At 42.5% G+C, this 11,544-nt stretch overlaps 1 long non-coding RNA gene across 1 annotated transcript; it reads right to left on the bottom strand.

The window, feature by feature from the left end:
- Window positions 1-9,168: 9,168 nt before the first annotated feature.
- On the bottom strand, window positions 9,169-10,987 carry LOC131175416 (uncharacterized). The gene is made up of 3 exons (XR_009145606.1): window positions 10,509-10,987; window positions 10,004-10,061; window positions 9,169-9,430 (listed from the first exon to the last, which is right to left on the bottom strand). It is a non-coding gene; the product is annotated as an uncharacterized LOC131175416 (long non-coding RNA).
- Window positions 10,988-11,544: the final 557 nt, after the last annotated feature.

The following is an 11,544-nucleotide window of genomic DNA, read 5'->3' as shown; positions in this document are numbered from 1 at the left end:
AGCAAGGGTATCACTCCTTGATACAAGATTCTTGCAGTATGAACATGCAATGATAGGAACATGCCTTACTACTTTGCATGCCGGAAGTGTGGTACTGACGTTCTTCCTGAATTACAATCTCTCACTCAGAGATCCACATCTCAGCACCGCTTTAAAGGTCCAAATCCAACTCACTGGTGCAGTACAAGTCACATCCTTCATGATGGCTACGTTACACCATCAGACTATCTATAGGCTACAAGATCATGCAGTAGACCTATCTTAGCCATCCGTATCAAATGATGCTCTGCTTGTGTTAGCAGACACTGAGACCACCCCAACAATTGTTCAGATACCTAGGCAACTGCCTAGAAATGAGCTTGAGCAGCTCATTCCAAAGGATTGGTTAACCAATTATGAAAGGCTCCATTCAACCTCTCAACCAATCCAGATCACAGAATCCTCTTTCAGGAAAAATCCTGATGGTACGGTACAGACCACTTTTCAGCCACCATGGCATTCTACGGGATCCTTGCCTGTATTCCAGACCATGATGGTCCAGCCATTAGAAAAGGAGCAAGAAGACTATCCCATTGGAGCAGTAACATCTGACAACCATTACATCTATCCCCAGAAGATAGATGGTCACTATCCCTGGGATCTCCCAGGATCTGGAGCGTGCGATGAAGATTGTGACTGCTGTGATAACTACTGGGAAAATGAATATGACCATCCTTTGTCTGATAAAAACTGGAGGAAGCTCACCAACAGACAAGGAGAGCCTCTTACAAGCCTCAACAAGTTCTCGGAAGAGACTATCTAGATAATAGCCCATGGATTGGTATCCATGAGGAAACCAAGCAGAAGAAGCCTCTTCCCATCTATGATCTTGCCCTTGAGATCATCAGAAAAGAAGGAAAGAAACTGCCCCCTCTCAAATCGGTTTCTTCCCCTCCTCCTGCACTTCTTTTAGTGCAGCCTTGCATGATGTTCTCACCCACTTCTTATGAAGCAGATTTTCCCCCATTAACACAACAAACAGACCAGCAGACCAAAATCTCCACCAGACCCTTCGTTCACTCAACTAAGGTTGATAGTGAAGGTCAGATGACTCCGATCACTCAAGCTGAAGAAGTTCTAAATTGGCAGACAAAGAATGCAGTTGTCCAAAATAAAACAATACAACGAATTGACTCCAAGATTGATCAGGTCCTCACTAGGACTCAGAATATTGATCAGAAAGTCGATTCTTTCACTGCATTTGCCCAGAACATGTATAAAGACTTGCAAGGCAGAATTGCCCAGCTTGATAAGGATTTAAGATCCTCAATCCAGTAAAGGAGGTTCGGCGCGGAGTTTAACCAAAAGGAACCGGAAATCAGAAGGTTAAAGAAATAATTAGCCCAAGTTGAAGCAGCCCTGCGTAAGCCAACGGAGGCTTCTGTTACTTACAGCCCATTTTCCACTCAAATGGCCCATAATCCTTTCCTCCCTATTCCTGAAGCTGCATATTCTCCTTTCGGCCCTTTTAACTACTCATATGAACCACCTCCAACCTCATATCACTCGTCTCCTTTGTTCAGGCCCAATCCTACACCTACTAGATATGAGCCAAAGAGGCCATCTTCTTTGGAAGAATCTCATCCTCCCAAAAGAAAGATTGATAAGGGAAAGGACAAAATGTACCTTGATCCTCCTCCTCAGTATATGATGTCTATACCCTCTGAACCAGAAGATGACTCTTCTGATGATAGTGAGGACGGACGAATGGATATCACGACATTGCTCATGGCTGATCCGCAACCAACTGCCTCTCAAACAGGCCCTTCCCCAACTACAGATTCCACCAGTGGCACTACAGGCCCTCCCACTGGGCCTCCTCAAGCCCAAGACCCACATGTGGAAATGCCAGAAGATGATCCAATCCTGGATTTTAATCTCCCAGGAGCCCCACACCAATCCAGGCCCAGCTCAGGCCCATGGTTTACATTGGACGACATTCCACCTTCAAAATGGAGAGATCGTCTTGTAGAATTTAAAGCTTAGCTCAATGTTCAGATGCTTCGAGAAGATGTTGATTCTCATACTGTTCTCAGAGAATTTATCTCTCGAACTACTGGAACTTTACAAGACTGGTTTGCCTCCATTGGAGAATATAATAAAGCCCAGTTTTGCCATTTGAATATTATACAAGCTATCAATGCTATTTTTGCTGAGTTCCTTGGCGATGCATCTTTATATAGCAAACAGCTAAGACAGGAGTTCTTTGACAAGCGATGTTGCTCTTTAAAGAGAACAGATATCGAAAGGCATTACCAGCGCATGGCTCAACGCTATTATTTACTAAATGGATATAATGATGTCAACCTCAGGCATACATACATTGCTTCTCTCCCAGAAGTAATACAGCCTGAACTCCACAGAAGTATTGCTACTACCAGAAGAGCAATGAATGCCATCACCATTGGAGAGATCCATCAGATGACTTTGGCTTGCCTAGATAAAATGTGTGAGCAGCAGAAATTATTCAAAGATATCATTGACAATAGCAAGGCCCTGAAGAATGTCTGTCAAAAGTCCCACCTTGCCATCAAATGCAAAGAAAAGAATTGTGAATGCAAGACAAAGAAGAAAGGGCATTACAAGAAGTATTCCCCTAGGTTCAAACCCCCTTTCAAGTAAAAGAAAGGAAGAAGACCAGTCAGATACTTTCGAAAGAAAAGAACGGGTACAAAGAAGTCTGACAAGTGCTATATCTGTGGCAATCGAGGTCACTATGCCAAGAATTGCCCTAAAAACCCTAATAAGGCAGTCAAACTTTTACAACACATACAGCAGGCTTCTCACATCTCTCTGGAGCATGATGATGTTGAATCCCTATTCTCTGAACAAGATGAACCAGATGAAGATACAATCTTTGCCCTCGGAGCAGATACTAGCTCAGAGCAAGACTACTCTCTCTCTTCAGAAGAATCAGGATCAGATACTGAAGCCTATTACCCATCTTACCTGGCCCAACATATCCAATCCACCCAATCAACTTACGACCCAGATACTATTCCCATTCCTTTAGTTCCACTTCATATTCTTCCCAGCAAATATGAACGGCCCATTAGTGTCATTGGTTTCCTAGATACTGGGGCTCACAAAAGCATGATGAAACCAGCCATCTTACCTTCAGAATATTGGGTCCCTCATGAAGAATACTTCAAGGCAGCAGATGAGAATGTTTTCAAAACTAGCCTCATCACCAAGCATCCCATTGGGATCCAATTCTTCCTTACCTGTATCCTCTGGACCAGGGTCATCGAGTCGGATCTTCCTGACAAGGATCTGCTAATAGGTTTTGACCTGTATCAATAGGCGAAGCATTTGAAGATCCTCCCCACAGGATTAAAATATAAGACGAATTTTCAGCCATTCACCTCTGTCCCAAGATTATATTCATTGGCTGATGCTTCAGCAGAGTTTCAAGAACACAAGGAGCTCCTCTTAAGATCCTGTGCTAATTCCCATGCACATTTTCACCACCATCATCCCCTGTGGAAGAACCCAGATTTCTTTGTCAATCTCCCATTCAAACTCAATGAAGATATTAACCTGACAAAGGCATCACACCCGGGGATGAACCCTATAGACTTGGTTCTAGCCCAAGAAGAGTGCAAACAGCTTCTCCAACAAGGTCTCATAGAACCCACTTTCTCTCAGTGGGCCTGCCAGGCCTTTTATGTTGAAAAAAGATCTGAGCGATTGAGAGGAAAGAAAAGACTTGTCATTGATTACAAGCCCCTCAATCATTTCCTTCAAGATGACAAGTTTCCATTACCAAAGCCTGAAGCCTTGTTCACTCAACTTCACGAGGCCCATATTTTCTCCAAGTTTGACCTTAAAGCTGGATTTTGGCAATTGGGTATTAACCCTTCTGATGGCCCAAAACCGCTTTCTGCATTCCCATGGCCCAATACCAATGGACAGTCCTTCCATTCGGTCTTAAGACGGCCCCATCAGTTTTTCAAAAAGCCATGACAAGGATATTTGAACCCATACTTCACAGTGCTCTTATTTACATAGATGATATTCTTCTCTTCTCCAAAGATGTTATAGCCCATAGGACACTTCTCTCTATATTTCAATAATTGGTAGATTCCTATAGAATTATTCTATCAGAAAAAAAGAGCTCATTGGCCCAAACTGATATCGACTTCCTTGCCATGAAGTTTAAGGATGGGAAATACCAACCGGGACCTCATATTGCAGAAGAATTACTGAAGTTCCCTGATAAGAACTTAAAGCAAATACAGCAGTTCCTTTGTATAATCAATTACATCAGGAAGTTTATTCTGCATGTGGCCACCCACACTTGCCAGCTGTCCAAAATGCTTAGGAAGAATGCTCCGCTTTGGAAAGAAGAACATACATGTGCAGTCAAAGCATTAAAAGAAGTGGTTCTAAATCCGCCACCTCTAAAGATTCCCAACATTGGACACCGCATCCTCCAGACTGATGCTAGTGACACCCACTGGGGTGCAGTCCTCATCGAAGAACTATAAGGAGAAAAGCATATCTGCGGACATGCTAGTGGAGAATTCCCAGAGCCTCAGAAACATTATCATTCGGTCTACAAAGATATATTAACTGTCAAAAATGGGATAAAGAGATTCGAATTCCATCTCATTGGCCACCATTTCACTGTGGTCATGGACAGCTCATCCTTCCCAAAGGTTCTAAACTTCAAAAACAAGTCTCTTCCTGAACCACAATTACTGAGGCTGAAGGACTGGTTCGCTAAGTATAAATTCACAGTCCAGCATATCAAAGGGAAACACAACTTGGTTCCTGACCTCCTATCCAAGCCCAATAACCTCCATCTCATTCAGTCTTTCTCCACACTCCCTTTAATCCTCATGGCATCATCATCATCTTCTCCACATACTCCTTCCCCAATTCACAACTTCTTGGTACCCACTCCAGACAGTTTTCCCCCAGGATGCTCACCCAACCAACCCATCACAAAAATAGCTAAATTCGTAAGGGATCATCTGTTCCACTATCTAAGTGCCGGGAACACTCTGAGAGGGTTGCTCCCATCCTCATCTATCTTTATCCCTGATAACCCTTTCCTCACCTGTTTCAGTATCCACCCTGACAGAGAACTCATCCTGGAAGAACTATGGCTCCTCTGGTGGATGATTACCCTCTATTCCATAGGGATAGAGTTCCCGCTTATGGCCCTATATCAGTATGTTATGTATAACACCAACAGGACTCTCCTGTCTAGATTCCTAGAATGGTTCAAGCCCATTTCAGCATGGCGCTACAGTCTGAAGCGCATCATAGACACACATGGAATTGAAGACAGGCCCATCAGTGCTCAGCCCAATATTAGGACCATGTTCATAATGCACAGGCCTTTCTCTAGAAGGCCCAATGGACTCCTCTGGACCTAGAATACTGAGTACGAATGGAGAACTTATGAAGGATCAACCACTGAAAAGGATGCCATGGGGCCCCTAAGAAAACAACTAGCTGAATATCTTTATGAAATCAACAGCTATTATTGTCTGGTGCCTCCCCATGTGAATTGTACATCACTTGGTCCCATCCTGTCTCTCACTGATGAGCCCATTGACTGGACCTATCCCATGTGGCAAGATTCCCAGGATCCAATGGACACAGAGTCACGGGATGCCATTCAAAATGCTGACCCACTGTCTCCTGTGCACCAACAATGGCCAAAGGACTTTTTTGGAATTAACTCTGACGACTCCGACTTTGACACCCTCAACCTATCCACCACTCCATGAGAAAAGTTAAAGTTTGTCAGTCAATAATGTAATAATGTGTCCTTCTTTATTTTGCTTTTACTTTATCTACTTTAAGAGTGTCGGTAGCCAGTTTCTAACCGGTTGCCTGTAATGCTAAGAGCCTCCAAGTCTATATAAGGAGTTGCTCTCTTCAGTTGTAGGCAGACTCAATTTCCCCTTCAATAAAATTCTCTGAAGTTTTCTTCTATGGCTTTTTAAACCTTTCTCTTTCTCGCCGAAACCCTTTGAACGTATATAATACCCTTATGATCAGAGATACGTATGCTCTACACTTGCCTCTTTAAGAGGATCCTGTGTATCAAAAATATCTTTGTTTTGATATTAGGTGCGACGGTCCCGTTATCATACATGTAATGTACAAAAGGGCACAGCCAGAGAGTACCTATGGAGAGGGAATAGGCATAGCATGAGTACATTATGTGTATGGTAAGGGCTCCTAGCTTATCTGCCCGATTGACTGAGAGCTTAAGAGGTATTTGGTGCGCTGACTGGACAGGATATCCTTTTCAGTTCAAGTGGTATCAGAGCCTCGTAACGTTTCGGGGGTCTCGGGTTCGATTCCGCCCTGCGTAAAAAATAGCTCTGCGCTTAGAGTGGGCTTGGCGAACCAAGAGTCTGCGCAAGTGGAGTCGTGGTGGGTTGGGCCCGATTGACTAAGAGCTTAAGAGGTATTTGGTGCACTGACTGGACAGGATATCCTTTTCAGTTCAAGGGTTGGGCCCGATTGACTGAGAGCTTAAGAGGTATTTGGTGCGCTGACTGGACAGGATATCCTTTTCAGTTCAAGTGGTATCAGAGTCTCATAACGTTCCGGGGGTCTCGGGTTCGATTCCGCCCTGCGTAAAAAACAGCTCTGCACTTAGAGTGGGCCTGGTGAATGTAACACCCCTATTTGTATAGCCTGGTATATTTCACTGTTCCAGTGACCGGAGTCGGTCCGGACAATTAAGGGGATTAGAACCATACTTAAGACAACTAGAGAAGCCACAAATACAAATAATTAGTAATTGCCAATTAGTTAAGTATAAACAAGAAAAATAGAATACAAGAAGTTAAACGAGCCGAGAGTCACATTGATGGGTGACCTTCTCGGGAAGGACTGCGAAGTCATTTTAAACTCAAATTTCGAATCAGAAATGTGACGTCATGTCCTTAGGACCCTTATGAACATAGTGGAAAAGAGAAAATCACGAAAAAGAACTGTTAAGTCAGTCAAATACTTAGGTCAGGGAGCAGAAAGAAATATTAAATTATTTGCACACCAGGATGAACCGGAAAGGGGCAATTTGGTCAATTGACCCCGAGAGCTGACTCCTGACCTAACTGTCAAATAAAATCGGAGAAAAGAAAATTTCGGAATTAAGAATTAAATTAAAGAACTAATAGAAAAAAAAAAAGGAAAGAAAATGAAAAAGGTGTAGGGAGATGACATCATGCATGACATCATGCATGATGTCATAAATGTCATAATTAATAAATTAATTAATTAGATTTTTTTGGGGTCTTCCATAAGCTAAAATAAAGAAAAGAAAAGAAAAAAAAAATAAGTCATCTTCCTTATCCTCATTGCCGCCTCACCTCTTTCTCCCCATTCTTTCACCTTGTTCTACTATTGTTAAGGGAAAGGAAGCTTGAATTTCCCTACTCTATCCCATAAATTCACAAAGTCCCAACATAAAAAATTCTCCTTACATGTTGAGGAAACATTAGAGAGTAAAAAGAAGAAGAAAGAATTGAAGAAAGGAAAGCCTAGAAACCCTCCAAGCAAAGGTTAGTCTTCTAACTACCAATTATCTAATCAAATGCATATTTAGTTATTGAAATGAGCTTAGAAACTAAAGAAATGAAATAAAAACATTTGTAGAGGACCACAAGGAATTTCAGCCAGCCATGGATGTGTGAGAATATGATGTGTTTTGAATGAATTAAATTTGTTAGTAAGCTTGTATAAAAGTGTTAGTAAGATTGAAATGCTTAAATGTGATTAAATGCAATGAATTAGTGTGGTTAGGGTTTGAGACCTAGGGTTTTGAGGCAAAAATTTGGAGAAGTGGATAAATGATATGTTTAACCTATTGTGAAGTGAAAAATGGTCATTTGTGACCAAATGAGTTGTGTTGGAATGGGTGGAGTCAAAGCTAAATTCAGAGGGAGTGTGGTCATGCTGCCAACTTCTTTTGAGGGACCAAAAATGAAATTTTACAAGTCCAATTGATATGAGACCAATTGGGGGTGAAAATAGACACTAAATAACACAATTTTCATTTAGGAACCATGCCCAAAAAGTGACCAAAACCTAGTGAACAAATTGACTCAATTCGGAAAATCTCAGTCTGTCCCTGTACAAACTGACCAAATGAACAGTGTTGGTTCATTTGGTCATAACTCGAGCTAGGCAGGTCAAAATGACCTGAAATTTTATCAGTGGTTAGATGAGATATAGACCTAAAACTTTCATGAAGAACACAAACCCAAATTCTGCCAGCAACCAAGCCATTTGGCCATCCCAAGTTGGTGACTCAAAACTGCCAGCACCAAAATTACCCAGAAAATCTGGGTTGTGTCCAATCCGGCAGCCATGGTTCAAATGGCCATAACTTGAGCTACAAAACTCCAATTGGGGTGATTCAAAAAGGAGAATAAACTTAAGACAATAGGGAACATTTTCTATGAAGGAAGTTTTGCCAAATTCTAACAGTAATATGACCAATGGAACAGTGCAACTAGGAACACCAAAACTGAAAATTTACAATTTTGCCTAAAAGACTTAAGCTTTGAGAAAATGACTAAAACCAACAAGTTTGGTGACCAAAATGTGGTATGTGGGTGAAGTTCGAATTCCCATACCTATTAAGCTTTAGAAAGTCAACAATTTGACTTGAATAGTGTAGTGAATAGTAACCCGAAACACAAAAATTTCAAGAACGTCGAGTTTAGCACAATAGAGCTAGATAAAAGTGAAGTTAAATTTATTTTTAGATTTATGCTAAGTTATGGTACTGAAACACTATGAAACTGTGTGTTTCAGCTGAAAAAGACGTGGAAGCTCGGAGAGACTGAGTCAAGGCCTAGAGGCGACTCACGTCAGGTCTGTGCACCATAATTCTTGTTTAAATATTTTATTCTCGAAAATTTGACTTTTGTTATTAATTATTGTCACGACCCAACCTATGGGCCGGACCGGCACTAGGACCTGGGCTAGCCTAAAACCCCCGAGGCCCGTAGTAAGCCTTAACTATTCATTTACCCAACTCTAAGGCCCATTTGGGCCCAATTTCAAGAAACCAACCGGACAGAGTCCGGCCATAAAATGGACCTACCAACGGGGAGTTTTTGACTCACCCGACCTGTAAACACAATAAACAATCCATTGGGGAGCTCAGCTCACCCTCCACATACTCATATCATCATAAAGATAAATGGGAGCTCAACTCCCTCATCCAGTCCATCAAACATGCATATAATAATTTTACAGGTCCACAATAATAATTTAGTTTACAGACCCAAATCAAATAAACATTTCTAACACATGCGGAAATTCTAGGAGTTTATAGAATTACACAAACATAAATAAATGACCTGCGAGGGAGAAAAGCAGGTTAACCTCAAAAATATCCTCCTGTGGCCTGGAAAAATATTGAACAGGAGTGAGCGTTCGACTCAGAGAGTAAAATATCAATTTTAACCATAATCTCTATAACTATCTAGAACTAATGCAACCTGTGGAGTGAAATGCAACAACAACAATATTTTCACATCATAACAGCAAAAAGGTAATTTGGAGCACTCACGCACCCTGTAACATCAATCATAATATATGGGAGCTGATCCCCTATACAGCTCTCTTAAATCCAACCTGGTGCCAGCGAAGAACTCAGCTCGGACTTCCACTTAATAACCAAATCGGGGTCCCAGCGAAGAACTCAAGCCGTGTCTACCCCGAAGGACCGGGTCCAAGCGAAGATCTCAAGCCGTGTCTACCCGTCCTATCCATAGTCCACACCACATCACACGCACGCCAACGCACGCACACTGCTCCAAATTACTACAACAACATCCATAGCACTTTCACAGTTATGAATGCAACATAAATCGTGCCTAGAATTTATCTACATAGATATATGCATATAAGTGATGCATGGGCATGCTTGAACATATAATAATATCGAAATTACAATTAAAATTAATATTTTACTCACAGACTTGACGGTGGTCACTGAGGCGGCTGGGCGGAGGAAGAAGGCTGTCCCGGCTCACCTGACAATTTTATTACAATCATTTAATAAATTTGACTCAATACAAACAAAGAAAAGACCAAATACGTCCTAAGTCGTGCCGAAAATCCGGCAGAGTCTCCCCTATACCTAGGACCTACCCAACCTGCAAAAGGGCTCAAAACACACTTCTATATTCACAATCCATATGTCCACAACTCAATCACATCACACAGCCCCTCCTGGGCCCATCAAATCAATCATCCATCACAATATGTAAAATTTCAATTTAGTCCCTATAATTGACCATTTTTGCAAAAACTGCCCAAATCAGCTCTAAAAATTCTAAAACTTTGCCCCGCGGTCCTTAGCAATATTACTAGGCTATTGCAAAAAGAATCATAATTTTCTAAGCTACCACGAATATTTTATGGATTTTTAATCCTATTTAAGCACTAGAAAATTACGTAAAAACAAGGTTCGGGTTTACCTTTGCCGATTCCGACTTCGGGGACGCGCTCGGGACGTCTGACAATGGGGGGGTAGCCAAAACCTCGGTCCAATTCGGAGACTTTTCCGGTAACGGGTCTGTCTGGCCGGAAATTCACAGACCCGATCAACTGTCGAATTTCCGCGAATTGAGGATACCTACACGAAGCCCACAACACGGGGGTTAGTACATAAATTTTTCAGAATTTTCTAAGCTCATTTAATACTCGGAAAAACACTGCGAAGTTTCGTGGGACCCACCGAAAAACGGTGTCGGAAAATTTTGAAATTTATATCCCCGCGAAGCTCTCGACGAGTGGAGCGCTCTGGTACTCTCGGTTTTCTCGTGGGGTTCACGGTTTGCGAGAAATCTAGCCCAAAAGTCGAAATGGGCTAAAAACTTCCCGGGCAAAAATCGGACAAACCGCTCGATGGATTTCGGTGTTCTTGGTGTCTATGGAAAGCTCTCGACGAGTAGATGATTTTAGACACATGACCCGGTCCGATTGGTGGCCGGATTTCGGCCGGGAAGACCAACAGTCGCGCGCGCGCGTCGCTCAACTTCGGGCGCCGTTTTCCGGCGTTCCAGGCAGCGGCCGACCGTGGGGGAGGGCCAAGGTGGGGCGCCGGCGAGGTGGGGAGGCAGGGGAGGTGGCGGCGTGGCAAGGGGAGTGTCGCAAGGAGTTTTGCGGTCGCCTGAACGAACCCTCACCGAAGTGGGAAAGAGTGAGGAGTCGCCACCTTAGTTTTGAGGGAAACTAAAGAAAACCATTTGTGAAAATAGATTGAAATGAAACCACTTCAAGACAGAGATTCTAGGTTTGGGGTCCGTAAACGGGTGGGGAAGGTGTTAGGCACCCCACCTCGTCCCTCAATAAGGGCAAGTAGATTTAACTTCGCGTTCTTCATAAATTAGTTAGGAGGGCTCGGATGGAAATGTTAATCCTTTTGTCAAAAGGAAATTTTAATTTTTCACTAAATTCGGATCACCCAGATAGATAAGTAAATGAGACAACCTTAGTGAGTTACTGTTGTAT

This window comes from Hevea brasiliensis, chromosome 17 (genome assembly GCF_030052815.1).
Source record: "Hevea brasiliensis isolate MT/VB/25A 57/8 chromosome 17, ASM3005281v1, whole genome shotgun sequence".
Taxonomy (NCBI): Eukaryota; Viridiplantae; Streptophyta; class Magnoliopsida; order Malpighiales; family Euphorbiaceae; genus Hevea; species Hevea brasiliensis.
Note: the sequence above shows the minus strand (reverse complement) of the source record. Positions and strands in the feature narration are given on the sequence as shown.